The following is a 17605-nucleotide window of genomic DNA, read 5'->3' on the forward strand; positions in this document are numbered from 1 at the left end:
CCTTACTGTTTTTCCCTGTGATCTTTTTCATTTGCCCATTCAATATAAACTCTGTCCAGATCTATCAGTCCTCCATCCAGCTGGTAACTCTTAATACACATCAGCATGTCCAAATGATCTACTTGTAAATGATTCCGTAGTTTGTTTTTTAGAGTGTTCATTAAGCTAAAGCCACGCTCGCAGTCTGCACTTGATGCTGGGCATGTTCCTCCAATATCTATCAACTCTGCAAGATGCTGAAACTGTTCGTTCTGGTGAGCAAATGTCACCATATCCAGGAAACTTAAAATTGGCTTTTGATTCTTTTGGCTACTGCAAACTTGATGTCATTGTACTGACTGACTATAACAATCTCTTCAGCAAGAAAGTCTTTGTATTTTGAACATAGGGGTTTGACCTGATGAATTCCAAATTTGAAGTCACACTTAACTATTGCTGCAAAATCAAAAGCGGACCACTCCTGGACTTCATCCTCTGGAAACCTGTCTGCCAAATGTGCACACAAGATGTTTATGAAAGTTATTATGGAGCTGGTATCCATTTCATTATTTTCTTGAGAGCTCATCTCAAAGAGAGCCTTAACTTTGTCACTCCATAAGACTGAATCTCCAAGGTACTGTCTTCTGATCTTGTTCAGTTTACCTCGGGCAAGGTGAAATGCTTCAAGAGGTATAAGGCCCCATTTCTGGAGCAGCGTGGACAGTGAAGCCAGCTCCAACAAAACATCATTCAAAACTTCTAATGTTATTCGGTATTCCATGGTAGTCAGCTTTTTGTGGCAGTATTTAGAAATTGGATCAGTATTTTTGTCTTGCTCAAAATATTCCAGAAGAGGATTATAGTTGCGAATAATTGCTCAAAGTGCAAAGTGCCTAGATAACCAGCGCACTTCACTGAGTGGCCTGAAAGCCACTGACTCGCATTCAGAAGCATCCACTATTTCCTGAAATTTGCATTTTCTCTTGGATGACAGACAGAACACCGTGTAGACAGTTCTCATTGAGGTTTCGATGTCTCTTATCGGCTTGACTGCTTTCCATGCATCGGAAATCCCCAAGTCTTCCCAGTGTGCAACACAATGTTGCTGGACTAAGTGTGGAATATCACATTTCAGTCCCATCCAGCCATCCAGATGTAAATGAAGTCACTGTTCCTTAATGCTTTAGACCACTAGACAGTGACATTTTGGGATTGATTTTTTACCAGATTGATTTATTTAAAATTAATACTTTTATTATATGGCTACTATTTCAATGCGCTTAACAGTGTGACTCGACAAAAGGGCAAACGGGAGATCTTCAGATCAGGATACCGGAAGTTTGTGCATAGCACCAATCACGTCCCTGTATCTGTGGCAAAAAAACACGGGAAAATGGTAAAACATCACGAGTAAATGTATGAAGTCCAATGCCTTTGAAAGATTTCAGTCACGAAAACAACACTTACCTTTATTCATTTCTGGGAAATCTTTGCAGTTCCTTAGCAACTATGGCCAGGCATTTTGACTTATTCGCACGTACTTGAGTTTGTACACAACCAAATGAACAGACTACAAGGAGATGTGTGGGTCCCCCAATCCCGACCGTCCCGACTTGATCAACTTTCCATGTTCGAAATGCTGGCGGGAGGGGTTCGATTCATTACCCTCCATTCTTTTTCCCCCCATTACCAGCTACTAGAATCTGGCTATGTTGATAGACGGCGGGTGAACAATGTCAAAAGTCACCTGTAAATAGGGTGACCAGATTGCAAGAGTGAAATATCAGGACACATTGGGAGAGCAGGGGCGGGGAGTGGGGTAGAGAGCCACACAGCTCCCCTGGCCTGCACCCCTTGAACCCACTATGCCCAGAGCCCCCCCCAACTCCCCACATTTGACAGAAATGCACAGTGCTGTGAACACCACCACCCCTGCCCAGCGCCCCCCCCACGCACAGCCCCACCACAGCTGCCCAGCACCCCACACAGAACTCCCCCACTTGCTAGTTTCCCAATACACCGATTTCTCCTCCCTCCCTCCCTCCCAGTGCCCTTCCCCACAGCCCCACCACCACAACTAAATAGTGCCCCACACAGACCCCACTGCCCAGTGCCCTGACACACACAGATCTCCCCCACTGCCCAGCACCCCCAACAGTCCCCCACTGCCTAGCACCCCAAAACACACAAACCTCCCCCACTGCCCAGTGCCCTCCACACCCTCACAGCCCAGCACCCCCCACCCCGACACTCACTCCACCACACCCTGCCCCCTTCCCTGGCCGCACTCACCAGCCCTGCTGGGAGGTCTCTGGCTCCTAGGGTCAGAGCGGCAAGGGGGGACGTCTCCACTCTCCATGTGCTCTGCCCGCCACAAGCGCAAGCTCCGTGGTTCCCATTGGCCGGGAAAAGCGCCAATGGGAGATACCGGAGCAGCGGAGCGGGGCTTGCAGGCGCCGGCAGCACGCAGAGACCTTAGAGCCAGCAGGTCCCTCTGGCTCTTAGGGTCAGATCTGGTCGGGTCGGGTCGGGGGGGTGGCGCCTGCAAGCCCCACCCCTGCAGCTCTGATTGGGCAGGAGGGAGCTGCCCACACTGCAGGCTCCTCCTGGCTGGCAGGCGCGCCACCGGGAGCTGCTCCAGGAAGCGCCGCCATGCCAGCCCTGGGACTTAGGCAGTGGTGGTGAGCGGGCTTTCCGACTGATGTGCAGTCAGGACGCGAGACAAATGTGCGGGGTGTTTCCCTGTGTGCGCGGGGTTTAGAATCTGTGTGCACGTGCACACGGGCACAGCTTAGAGGGAACAGTGATAAAGACTGCACAAAATCTTACCAAGCTCAAAGCTAACTAACAATCAATACATGAATAACAGAAGCAAGTTGCAGCTAAAGGAAGAAAGTTAGGAACTTCCACAGTTTAAAATAAGAATAGGGCGAAAAAATCATTTTGAAAGCCTAGGGAGGTGGTGGAATCTCCATCCTTAGAGGTTTTTAAGGCCAGGCTTGATAAAACCCTGGCTGGGATGATTTAGTTGGTGTTGGTCCTGCTTTGAGCAGGGGGTTGGACTAGACGACCTCCTGAGGTCCCTTCCAACCCTGCTATTCTATGAATTCAAGAAAAGGGAAGAAAATACAGCAAACAAACAAAAAGAACTGGAAAGAGACCAATATTCTCCTTAAAAGAGGACTAGAACAGAAGACATAGGTACATTTACTCTCTAAAACTAAACTAGACCTGATGATAAAACAAGGGGGGAGCAATTTTTTTGAAAGTTTTGCCAACGTCTTTTTGTCAAAATCAAACATTGCACACTGTTTTTCATTAAAATGTCAACATTTGGAGAATTGACCAGCGTTGAATGTAGTGGAACATAGAAATGTAATAAGAAGTCAAGAAGTAATAAGAATGCAGAAATGTCAAGGAAACCGCAATGCTAAAATTAAATCAATGGCTTAAAAAAATAGGAGGGAAAAATACTGTTAAGTAGCAAACAAACAAACAATAACCAATGTTCTCGCCAGGGTAGTTGTGGAGAAAGAGCCTGTGAAAAGAGAAGAGAGGAAAAGAGAAGAAATATGTCAAACAAAGAAAACTTGTAAAATGGGAGAAAGGAGGTTGGTTGATGTCTGCAATAATGCTCAAAAAGGATGCGGATTCAAAGTCTATTGAAATCAGTAGGAGTTGTTCTCTTGATATGTTGGGGCTCTGGATGATGCTCAAATGTGTGCGAGCTAGCTGTAGAGTAATCTTTGGCTACTGTTAGTTGGTCACTGAATCTTTCCTCTTTCCTATGTCTAGTTGGCAGCCGCTGTCAAGTGGAGTGCCCCAGGGGTCGGTCCTGGGGCCGGTTTTGTTCAATATCTTCATAAATGATCTGGAGGATGGTGTGGATTGCACTCTCAGCAAATTTGTGGATGATACTAAACTACGAGGAGTGGTAGATACACTGGAGGGCAGGGATAGGATACAGAGGGACCTAGACAAATTGGAGGATTGGGCCAAAAGAAATCTGATGAGGTTCAATAAGGATAAGTGCAGGGTCCTGCACTTAGGACGGAAGAACCCAATGCACAGCTACAGACTAGGGACCGAATGGCTAGGCAGCAGTTCTGCAGAAAAGGATTTAGGGGTGACAGTGGACGAGAAGCTGGATATGAGTCAGCAGTGTGCCCTTGTTGCCAAGAAGTCCAATGGCATTTTGGGATGTATAAGTAGGGGCATAGCGAGCAGATCGTTGGACGTGATCGTCCCCCTCTATTCGACATTGGTGAGGCCTCATCTGGAGTACTGTGTCTCGTTTTGGGCCCCACACTACAAGAAGGATGTGGATAAATTCGAGAGAGTCCAGCGAAGGGCAACAAAAATGATTAGGGGTCTGGAACACATGACTTATGAGGAGAGGCTGAGGGAACTGGGATTGTTTAGTCTGCAGAAGAGAAGAATGAGGGGGGATTTGATAGCTGCTTTCAACTACCTGAGAGGTGGTTCCAGAGAGGATGGTTCTATAGTATTCTCAGTGGTAGAAGAGGACAGGACAAGGAGTAATGGTCTCAAGTTGCAGTGGGGAAGGTTTAGGTTGGATATTAGGAAAAAAAATTTCACTAGGAGGGTGGTAAAACACTGGAATGCGTTACCTAGGGAGGTGGTAGAATCTCCTTCCTTAGAAGTTTTTAAGGTCAGGCTTGACAAAGCCCTGGCTGGGATGATTTAATTGGGGATTGGTGCTACTTTTAGCAGGGGGTTGGACTAGATGACCTCCTGAGGTCCCTTCCAATCCTGATATTCTATGATTCTATGATTCTCTGAGGACCTTATAGAATGTGGTTTCAGAGTAGCAGCTGTGTTAGTCTGTATCTGCAAAAAGAAAAGGAGGACTTGTGGCACCTTAAAGACTAACAAATTTATTTGAGCATAAGCTTTCGTGAGCTACAGCTCACTTCATCGGATGCATGCAGTGGAAAATACAGTGGGGAGATTTATATACACAGAGAACATGAAACAATGGGTGTTACCATACACACTGTAATGAGAGTGATCAGGTAAGGTGATCTATTAACAGCAGGAGAGCGGGGGGTTGGACCCTTTTGTAGTGATAAGGTGGATCATCTTCAAACTGAGCTCCGTTGATTGGTCACCTAAGTAACATGATCTTGCTTCTGTTCTGGATGACCAGACTGTTTTAAGCAGAAGAATTAAGAAAGACACATCGCAAATAAGAAATAGCCTCATTCCCATGTGGATATTAGTGTTTGATGAATCACTGCCCCCTCACCAACATTTCAAATGAACAGCAGCCAGTTGTGAGGATGCTCATGGAAAAATGAACAGGAAGGGGCATGGATAACACTGAATGGAACCTGGAGATGGGATTCGCATCCGTGTCCACAGACGCATTTTCCCATGAGTAAAAAGACAAAGATAAAAGACCCTGTATTTCCAATCTGGAGCTCAGGCTCCTAGACTACACCTCAATTTGCCCCCCTCCACCCCCTGCACACACACACCTGTTGCCACTGTATTTAAATATACTACAATGCAGTTTGTTCCATAGTCTGTGTTATAGAGAGGGCCAGACTGTAACCAGGTATTGCATTGCAGGCAGAGCAGAAGGTAAGACACAAAGATCCTTCCCTCCCCAGTCCCCCAATCTCCACAGGGCTGGGAACACTCCCTGAGCACAAGGACAAAGTGTGGCCTACATTACTAGGGCAGGGAATGGAGGGAGGCAAGGCATGACACTCCCCTTTCCCCTGCTCTGCAGCTGGCAAGCTTGGCCAATAGGGGGATGATACACTGTACCCTTGCTAAGAGTGTGCTGCAAAGATCCATGAGATATAATGCTCCCAGAATTTCCATTGGGGCAGCAATGAGGCAATTGGGGCACACTCTCCGAATGTAGACACAGACAGATAGGGCCTGATCCAAAGTCCATTTAAAGTCAATAGGAAACTTTCCCTTGACTTAATTTGGCTTCAGAACATTATTATCACTAATTATTAGTACTGCAGTGGCATCTAGGAGCCCCAGAGATGTGCCAGGATCCCCCTGTGCTAGGCGCTGTACAAACAGAGAATCAGAAGATGGTTGCTGCCTCCAAGAGCTGACGATATCAGGCTCATAAGCCACAATGGAGCTCAAAGTTCTTGGCATTTCAGTTTCTCTGAATGTTCCGGCGCATGGGTGATTTACATCACCACTTCTCATGCTACCTGTCGTGCCTTATGCAGGAAGAACAAGTGAAGGAAGTGAGCAGCATTATGGCCAATTTATGATATTACATAGCCCTTGGAATTTGAAATGTACAGAGTCAGCTCTATGCCCTGCCACACTTCTTGGGAAGGGAAGATTTGTGTTTGTGCCCATATATATATATGTTCCCAATGGCTTCTTTAAAATGTTGTAATTAATTGACTTTTCAGGATTTATATTCCTAGTCCTCATAAAACAAGTCATGAATAATATTAAACAACGAGCAAAAGGGACCAAAGTCAGGGAGCCAGTTTGCACAGGGCTAATATAGTATGGAAAGGGTAAAATGATAGTTTGGAAAGAAGCAGTCTTTTTCTGGAATAATGATTTTCTTACATCTCCAGCAGCCGTTTAATGCTACTGATAGAATCTCTTTAAGGCGGGGGCTGTCTCTTACTATGTGTTTGGACAGTACCTTGCACAGTTAGGCCCTGCTCTTAATTGAAGTGTCTGGGTGCTACTGAAGGCACATTTGCATTAAAAAACAACAACCCAAAACACTCATGTCAGTGACTCAGTGGGTCAGTTGATTTGGGCTCTTGGGCTTGTGCTACAGGACTATAAATACTAAACATTCCTGCTTGGGCTTCAAAATCTGGTGAGATGGGAGGATCTCAGAGCCCAAGCTCCAGCCTGAGCGGGAATGTCTACACTGATGTTTTTAGCCCCATAGCGTGAGCCCTGCGAGCCTGAGTCAGTTAACACAGGCTCTGAGACTTGCTCCATGTTTTTTGTTTGTTTGTTTTTGCAGTGTAGACGTACCCTGAAATACAGTATAGTATTAAATACTATATATTACAATATATAATAAATTATATATAATAAATATGAATTATATATAGTAATAAATGATATAGAATACATATACTATGTATGTATAGTATATATACATACTATATACATACATGTATAGTATATATACACAATAATACATATAGTTTACAGTATATTACTATATATAAATATATGGTAATAAATGTATTACAGTATAGTAATAAAAACCCATGAACCTTTTTGCCTCAGTAGATTCACAGGGAAAATCTCTTTGAAAAATAAATGGCCAAAAACAAATCAAAACAAAAAAAAAAACACCCAACCCTAATCTTGTGCTTTTAGGGTGTCAAAGCACATTATCATTAGAAGCAATTTTGCAGGTATTGAGACAACAAAGTGGCAGAAAACAAATGCTAACAGCCACTTTCCAGATCAATATTAGGGAATTGTTGCAGCACAGTTATCCTGCAGCCTGCAGAAAAGAAAAAAAAAATAACCTGTTTTGTGCTGCCAAAATAATAAATTGAAGCAGGAGATGTGACCAGTAAGCAACAGACCTATTAGTATGGGATGAAAATAGCACTTTAACACATACATTCATTCAAATGATAGCATAGACTTGTAACTGCTGTGTGCACCCTTGTAATTTATCACAGATGGGGCATGAAATGTTCCAATTGCTCTTAATAGTCTATTTGAAAGTATTGTCGTATCGTACGAAATGCTGATGAAAAATACCGCATTCAGAGATTTATTTTGCCATTCATAAAGACAAAGGAGATATCGGGGTGAAAGTGATTACAGCTGACAGGCAAAACAGGAGCTTAGATGCACGAATGAGGAAAGCCAAATCAACTTCTAACTTCAGAGCCACTTCTGGATGACAGGAAGCTGCACACATAGGAAACACCGTAGCCCTGCCACAACCCAAATAAGACAGAGTTGACCTAGGTTTCAAACATCTAATAGTTACAGTGTTGTGGTGGGGATAAGAGGAATGTTTGATGTGTTATTGGACCTGTTCTTGGAGATCAGTGCTGCTTCGGACTAAACTTGTCTCCAGACAAATGTTAGGAACATTCAGAATTCACAATGTAATCAATGTTTAAAAGTACATGCAAACACTGTGACCTACATTTTCTAATAACTAGGCCCTCAGTTGCATCTGCAATATCGGCTTGTGCATGTAGGTGATTGCACATGGAAAAAAAAATCTACCGCACAATGCTTTGACAGGTGGGTGATATATAGTTTGTAAGGCTCTCAGGTACCCCAGCGATGGGCACAGTGTTAAGAATTCTGACCAGATTTACAAAAGTATCATAGAATCATAGAATATCAGGGTTGGAAGAGACCTCAGGAGGTCATCTAGTCCAACCCCCTGCTCAAAGGACCAATCCCCAACTAAATCATCCCAGCCAGGACTTTCTCAAGCCTGACCTTATAAATATCTAAGGAAGGAGATTCCACCACTTCCCTAGGTAATGCATTCTAAAAGTGTTTCACCACCCTCCTAGTGAAAAAGTTTTTCCTAATATCCAACCTAAACCTCCCCCACTGCAACCTGAGACCATTACTCCTCGTTCTGTCATCAGCTACCACTGAGAACAGTCTAGATCCATCCTCTTTGGAACCCCCTTTCAGGTAGTTGAAAGCGACTATCAAATCCCCCCTCATTCTTCTCTTCCGCAGACTAAACAATCCCAGTTCCCTCAGCTTCTCCTCATAAGTCACGTGTACCAGTCCCCTAATCATTTTTGTTGCCCTCCGCTGGATGTTTTCCAATTTTTCCACATCTTTCTTGTATTGCGGGGCCCAAAACTGGACACAGTACTCCAGATGAGGCCTCACCAAAGTCGAATAGAGGGGAATGATCATGTTCCTCGATCTGCTGGCAATGCCCCTACATATACATCACAAAATGCCATTGGCCTTCTTGGCAACAAGGACACACTGTTGACTCATATCCAGCTTCTCATCCACTGTAACCCCATGATCCTTTTCTGCAGAACTGCTGCCGAGCCATTCAGTCCCTAGTCTGTAGCACTGCATGGGATTCTTCTATCCTAAGTGCAGAACTCTGCACTTGTCCTTGTTAAATCCTCTAATTTGTCTAGGGCCCTCTGTATCCTATCCCTACCCTCCAGCATATCTACCTCTCCTCCGAGTTTAGTGTCATCTGCAAACTTGCTGATGGTGCAATCCACACCACGCTCCAGATAATTTATGAAGATATTGAACAGAACCAGCTCAAGGACCGATCCTTGGGGCACTCCACTTGATACCGGCTGCCAACTAGACATGGAGCCATTGATCACTACCCGTTGAACCCGACAATCTAGCCAACTTTCTATCCACTTTATAGTCCATTCATCCAGCCCATACATCTTTAATTTGCTGGCAAGAATACTGTGGGAGACCATGTCAAAAGCTTTGCTAAAGTCAAGGAACAACAAGTCCACCGCTTTCCCCTCATCCACAGAGCCAATTATCTTGTCATAGAAGGCAATTAGATTAGTCAGGCATGACTTGCCCTTGGTGAATCCATGCTGACTGTTCCTGATCACTTTCCTCTCCTCTACGTGCTTAGAGGTAGTATTTAGGTGCCTAAAGATACAGATAAGTACCTACTGGGGTTTACAAAAGTGCCTAAATGAGTTAGGCACCTACCTCTCATTAAATTTCAGTGGGAATTTCGGGTAGTCCACATAGTGGGTAATGTGCTCTACAGAGGACTGATGTCTTAAACTCACTATATTAAAGTACACTGGAAAACCTTTAGAGTACCCCAGCAGGGTCTACACAGACCAATTAATGCACAAAATATCAGGGCATGACAATGTACCAGTTGCAATTTTGGTTTCAGTGAATTTCCACTGACAAGGAATTTTTCAGTTGAAAAATATAAACAAAATTTTATACAATGGGTCAGATCCTCAGCTGTTTTATGGGCCTGATCCACTGCCTATTGAAATCAATGGAAAGATTTCCATTAGCTTCAGTGGGTTCTGAGCCTGCAAACACACATATACTTAAATATATTATCATGAATAGTTCCATTAATTTCACTGGGACTACTCATGGTAATAAAGTTAAATGTTCATGTAAGTGTTTGTGGGATGGGGACATAACTTGTCTCTCCTGTTACAATTATAGCTATAGCGATAGATTGATGGATCTCAATGCATTTAACTTAACAAAGAGAAGGTTAAGGGGGACTTGATTACAGTGTGTAGGTACCAACATGGGGAACAAATATTTAATAACGGGCTCTTCAGTCTAGCAGAGAAAGGTCTAACATGATCTAATGGCTGGAAGTTGAAGCTAGACAAATTCAGACTGGAAATAAGAGTGAGAGTAATTAGCCATTGAAACAATTTACCAAGGGTCATGGTGAATTCTCCATCACTGACAATTTGTAAACCTTTTTCTAAAAGACACGCATTAGGAATTTTTTCATGGAAGTTCTATGGCCTGGTTATATAGGAGGGCAGACTAAATGATCACAGTGGTCCCTTCTGGCCTTGGAATCCATGAATTTATAAGAAGCAGATCCTGGCTGGATCACAGACAAAGCTGTTAAGGTTTTTTAAAGCCATACTGAGCATTACATTCTGAAAATGTATGCACAATTAGCAAAGCTAATAAAATATAAACCAGCTTTACAAATAAAAATCCTATAGTGCCAACTTCAGTGTTAACTTTAATCAGACATATTAAAAACCCCAGTGCTTGTAATGTGTAATTGCATTTAAATACCTCTGTTTGAAATGCTAATTAATTAGGAGGAATTTCATTTCTAAAAGCAGGGTGGTCGAAGATAGTGAACACATTCTTGGAGACAAAAAAAAAAAGTTGGGAATCCAGCATTTCTCAGGGGCACAACAGAAAGTTAAATGCACTTCACATCTTTTTGTTCGTAAAGACCTCGTTTTCAGCTTTCCATTTAGGCCTCCATCCAGCAAAGCACTTAAGCACTTGCTTAACATTAAGCCCGTGAGCAATCTTACTGAAATCAGTGGGAAAGTTTGAAGTCAGTGGGCCTTGCTCACGTGCTTAAAGGAACACACTTCAGTGCTTTGCTGTGCTGGAGCCCTGTAGGACTGAGCCATTTGTTCGTCAGCAGCTTGTTATATGATTATCACATTTTATTCTGAGAATTAACCAGAGAGGCTGTTGAGAAATAAGGTTGCTCTTCATGCTAAAAGCTGTTACATACTGTCAGGTTGTTAATGTTTTTTAAAGCCTGTTATTTCCTACAGTAAATAGTCACTTGGAACACAATGGCCAGTGTCATGCGTAATGTAATGCTTTCTGAAGAGCTATTTTAAAAACCAGAGAAAGGAGTCACCTGTGCCTCAGAATGAAGACCAGGCTACCTGATTTTACTAGTCAGCTGATTGAGGCATTGATCCTGCCAACACTCTATGCATATGTGTAACCTTCTTGAAGTGAGTAGCCCCCTAGAGTCAATGGAATTAGTCCTGGGGGTGCAGATATGCGTATTTAGGATCGGGGCCCTGGTCAGATGGCTAGCGAAGAATCAGTCTTCACAAGTCTTATGATAACTCCAGAAATGTAGGCAACATTTGTAATTATCCTGTAAAGTTACCCAGACCTTGAATGGGCAGCCTGTTTTACCGCCCGTAGACAATCATGCAGTTACAACAGGGCAGCACAATCTAGAGCAGAGGTGTTTCTCGTCTGATGCCGCTCCCATTTAATGGCTGCTGTGGATGGCCACCTGTGCCCTCTCCCACTAATTATTACTATAAGCATGAAGGGTGACCCTGAATTCATTGGAGTCACTGGCACACTTCCTTTGACTTCAGTGAGTGCAGGAAAGAGCCATAAGACCTGAATCGTTATAGCATCACACTGCCAACCTGAGCACCTCTGAGTGGGATTATTCCTTTTGCAGAGAAATGTATGCCTAGCAAAATTACAGCCCCTAAATGATAGCTCCATGAATAGGAACAAATTCTTATTGTGGCTGTTGCTTCATCACAGCAATTGAGCCTTGCAGTTTGATGGGTTTGGAAGTGCTGACAATCCCATTGTGCAACCTCTACATTCAGTTCTACTATTATTATTTCTAATCATAGACCAGGACCCCACTGAGTTAGGTGCTGTGCTAGCAAAGATGACTGTGAAAATGGCAGATTTCTGTGTAAAAGAGAAAGAGAGATAGGAGATGACAGTCCACGAGAGGCACTAAGACCCCGTGACTGGGTTCATCGAAAATGTTTCACTCTGCGCCCACCATCAGGAAAAGCTCTACAGGACATGAGTGGCCAGTGGACCATAGTTTTGAGAACCATGGGGTTAAAGAGATACCCGTCACAATGTCTAACTTAGACTGTATGCTTTCTGGGACAGGAACGGTCTCTTTTTATGTGTACGTACTGTGCTCAACATACTGGGTACAACTAAGTATAGCATTAAATTGTGACAGTTTGTTTTTCTGTTAAGTTATATCAAGTCCCTGCAGCACCTGCCAATGCAGCCTAGTCGCAATACAACCATCAGTAAAGTTGTCTGTTCAGATTTTGTCTGTGGGTGCTCCACATTCACACAGATTTTGCTAAAAGAAAAAGTCAAGTGACAAACATATCAAGCAGCAGCAGTTTGCTGTTGGCACACCTTCCAGGACATGTCTTTCAAATGCCACATTCTTTCGAAGCTCAGAAAAATATCCATCAATCTACCCAGGGCTGTTTTAAGACTTGCCCTCTGTGCTCGCAGAAATGTCCTACACTTCAGATCTCGCCTGATGCACATCCAATTACCTGTTCTAGTTTAATAATTATTTTGACTTCGAATAGCAGCTTGATAGTCAGTTCTTCTGAATGTGGTCTACCTTTGTCAAAGGTTGATTTGATCTTGTTTTACAATTAACAGCCCTATAGGTGGATGATAATGCTGTTTAGACAAGATGATCCTCATCTAGAATAAATCCATATGGGAAATATTACATACGTCCATGTAGCTTCATTGGCTTTGCAGAACAGTGATCATAGAATCATAGAATCATAGAACATCAGGGTTGGAAGGGACCTCAGGAGGTCATCTAGTCCAACCCCCTGCTAAAAGCAGGACCAATCCCCAATTAAATCATCCCAGCCAGGGCTTTGTCAAGCCTGACCTTAAAAACTTCTAAGGAAGGAGATTCTACCACCTCCCTAGGAAACGCATTCCAGTGTTTCACCACCCTCCTAGTGAAGAAGTTTTTCCTAATATCCAACCTAAACCTCCCCCACTGCAACTTGAGACCATTACTCCTTGCCCTGTCCTCTTCTACCACTGAGAATAGTCTAGAGCCATCCTCTCTGGAACCACCTCTCAGGTAGTTGAAAGCAGCTATCAAATCCCCCCTCATTCTTCTCTTCTGCTGACTAAACAATCCCAGTTCCCTCAGCCTCTCCTCATAAGTCATGTGTTCCAGATCCCTAATCATTTTTGTTGCCCTTCGCTGGACTCTCTCCAATTTATCCACATCCTTCTTGTAGTGCGGGGCCCAAAACTGGACACAGTACTCCAGATGAGGCCTCACCAATGTCGAATAGAGGGGAACGACCACGTCCCTCGATCTGCTCGCTATGCCCCTACTTATACATCCCAAAATGCCATTGGCCTTCTTGGCAACAAAGGCACACTGCTGACTCATATCCAGCTTCTCGTCCACTGTCACCCCTAGGTCCTTTTCCGCAGAACTGCTGCCTAGCCATTCGGTCCCTAGTCTGTAGCTGTGCATTGGGTTCTTCCGTCCTAAGTGCAGGACCCTGCACTTATCCTTATTGAACCTCATCAGATTTCTTTTGGCCCAATCCTCCATATATTTGTCTAGGTCCCTCTGTATCCTATCACTGCCCTCCAGCGTATCAAGCACTCTTCCTCCTCCCAGTTTAGTATCATCCACAAATTTGCTGAGAGTGCAATCCCCACCATCCTCCAGATCATTTATGAAGATATTGAACAAAACTGGCCCCAGGACCGACCGCTGGGGCACTCCACTTGACACCGGCTGCCAACTAGACATGGAGCCATTGATCACTACCCATTGAGCCCGACAATCTAGCCAACTTTCTACCCACCTTATAGTGCATTCATCCAGCCCGTACTTCTTTAACTTGCTGACAAGAATACTGTGGGAGACCGTGTCAAAAGCTTTGCTAAAGCCAAGAAACAATACATCCACTGCTTTCCCTTCACCCACAGAACCAGTAATCTCATCATAGAAGGTGATTAGATTAGTCAGGCATGACCTTCCCTTGGTGAATCCATGCTGACTGTTCCTGATCACTTTCGTCTCATGTAAGTGCTTCAGGATTGATTCCTTGAGGACCTGCTCCATGATTTTTCCGGGGACTGAGGTGAGGCTGACTGGCCTGTAGTTCCCAGGATCCTCCTCCTTCCCTTTTTTAAAGATTGGCACTACATTAGCCTTTTTCCAGTCATCTGAGACTTCCCCCATTCGCCAAGAGTTTTCAAAGATAATGGCCAATGGCTCTGCAATCACAGCCGCCAATTCCTTTAGCACTCTCGAATGCAACCCCATGGATTTGTGCACGTCCAGCTTTTCTAAATAGTCCCTAACCACCTCTTTCTCCACAGAGGGCTGGCCATCTACTCCCCATGTTGTGATGCCCCGCACAGCAGTCTGGGAGCTCTCCTTGTTAGTGAAGACAGAGGCAAAAAAAGCATTGAGCACATTAGCTTTTTCCACGTCCTCTGTCACTAGGTTGCCTCCCTCATTCAGTAAGTGGCCCACACTTTCCTTGGCTTTCTTCTTGTTGCCAACATACCTCAAGAAACCCTTCTTGATACTAAACTGCAAAGTGCTCTAAATAACACCATTTGTATTTCATGCATACTTTTATTGCCTAGAATTACTTGCACAGAGCATGTTCAGTCAGACATGGAGTTCATAGCAAACGCTGGATAACATTTTCTGAGCAAAAATACCTTAACAGGGAGTTATTACCCCTAGTATAATTGATAGATTATTGGAAACTCAAAATTGGGAATTTTATTGGAGCTATGCAACTAAAATAAACACCCCCCCAAAAAAATCTAGTGAAAATTCTCATTTTAATTAAAAGGAGTACTTGTGGCACCTTAGAGACTAACCAATTTATTTGAGCATAAGCTTTCGTGAGCTACAGCTCACTTCATCGGATGTTCTCTAAGGTGCCACAAGTACTCCTTTTCTTTTTTGCGAATACAGACTAACATGGCTGTTACTCTGAAACCTGTCATTTTAATTAGTTTGCTGAAGAGGAGCCTCACTTTTATTGCCAAAACCGAAAGCTGTTTTGTCTGTGAAAGTGGCCAATTTTACTCAAGAATGGAATTTTGCTCTTTTTGCTATAAAGCCAAAACTAATAACTACTTGAAGTGCAATTTTTTTGAGCCGGAACAAAATCCTTAAATCCTTGTGAAAATAATCACTTTTTGCACTCAAACACTTGAAGAATAAAAAATGAGCAGATTTGCAAAGCCCGGCTTGATTCATATCCCTGTGAAATGAAGAAAGTAACCCTGGCTGTGATAATTTCTAAATGAGTTTTATTTCCAAGGTAGTGCATTTACTGCAAAAGGATCCTAAAGGGCTGACATGAGAATAATAATACATTTGTTTTTATGCTACAGGAGGAGAACAGTAAATGTTCCCAAGCAGTGTGAAGCAGACATGACAATGGCAAAGGTAGTAATGTTTTCAGGGGTCCCTACGTAGCATGCATTTCATCTTGCTATACCTATTGGAAAGTTTTAGTCTCTGTCTGTACGGCATATTTTTCAGGTCACACATCATTGTCATGGTTCTTCTCTGAATCCTTTCCACTTACTCAGTGTCCTTCCTAAAGTGTGGACCTCAGAACTGGACACAATAGTGGTCTTTCCAATGCTGTGTTCAGAAGTAATATCTGCCCCCTGCCCTTATTCAAATTGCCCTGTTCCATTCTCACCCCACTCCTCGGTACACGTCCTCTTCACCTACTCAAATGTGAATGTAGGAGCCCTGGGATACTCCAGTTTGATAGACTAAGGAGACTAAAGGCCTTGAACTTCCTCAACTTCCCAGTCTGTACTTTTAAAGTATAATTTAGCAACTAACAACAAACTCTGCTTAAAGAGGTAGATAGAATATCATCCTGTAGAGTTTATTAACTTAATCCTCTTGGTCAATTATATGAGCAAAAGAACTTTCCAGGTAAGGGCTTTAACCTTTACAGAACACTTTACTCCACTTTAGCTTATTTATTTTTAGAAATAAAATAGCCTAATTATTTTATGAATACACTTAATTGCCAAAATGTCCTTGTATAAATAGGGACGATGGCTTATAATTACTATCAGGTGTTCAGAAGAGAAATACCTGTGGACGTTCTATCTCTTTGGGTATTTTTAATAATATGGGATGACAAGAGCAAGTGATTAGCAAATTGTAATAGGAAAAGTATAGTTAATCTCTTCTGTTTTGTAAGGTTATGAGGCTCATTAAGTCTATTACTTAGACCCAACCCAAGGAGGTGACTGAGCTGGTGCATTGTAACAGCACTTCTCTGGTGGCCCCATCAGTTTCTGTAAATTTAAGCTTCTATTGAAAGAAAACTATTGTTTATTATTAATTGTCATTATTCTTATTTTTTGTAGTAAAGTAGCAGTCAGAGATCCCTACTGAAATTGAGTCCCCAGTATATTGGGAACAGTATACTCCTAAAAAGACCATCTCTACCCCCAAAAGCTTACAGTCTAAGTAGATAAGACATAAAGAGGAAATATCATCCCCATTTTACACATGGGGAACTGAAGGTCAGAGAAATTAAGTCACTTATTCAAAAAGTCACATAGGAAATCTGTGACAGAATCAGGAATTATACCAAGGTCTCCTGAGACCCAGTCCTGACCACTATACAATTCTTCCTCTAGAATTAACTTTCTAACAGTAAAAGATGGAAGTTCAGATCCTCACCTGGGAACTTCACTGGAGTAGTGACGGTTTATACCAGCAGAGGTTCTGGATCCAAGCTCTGAACAGGAACTACTATAGTGCTGAGTCTGTAGGTGGACAACCCTGAACAATAGCTTTAAGGGCACAGTGCTGTCCTGTGCCTCTCTCTGCAGACATCAAAGGCCTTAAGTTCAGAGGAACTGGAGAGGTTCCAAAGAAGAGAAGTGCAGGCCACATAGGGGGCTTCACATTGGAGAAGGGTTGTTGGAATGGCAAAGGCAGTGAAGGAAAATGGGCAGCAAATCCACTTGATGCAGAAAGAGAATCATAGTCTTAATGCCATTAGTAAAACTCATTTTTCCAAAAGATCTTTTTTTTTCCCCCACCAGAAGATGCTGCTTTGTTGAAACCCAAACTTTCCATGGGAACGTGCCAATTGCTGGCAACATTTCATTAAAAAGAATGAAACAAATCATTTTGATAAAGTCTTATCTATTTTTTTATTTGAAAATGACTTTTTGTTTAGCAATTTATTTTATTTCGTATTATTATAAATTATACAGTTAAAATCAAAATTGGAATGAAACATTTTAATTTTATTAAACTTGAATATTTGGCCTGACCCCAAATTATTATTTTTTAAAATTATTT

This window comes from Lepidochelys olivacea (genome assembly GCF_965140295.1).
Source record: "Lepidochelys olivacea isolate rLepOli2 genome assembly, chromosome: 2".
In the NCBI taxonomy this organism is placed as follows: Eukaryota; Metazoa; Chordata; order Testudines; family Cheloniidae; genus Lepidochelys; species Lepidochelys olivacea.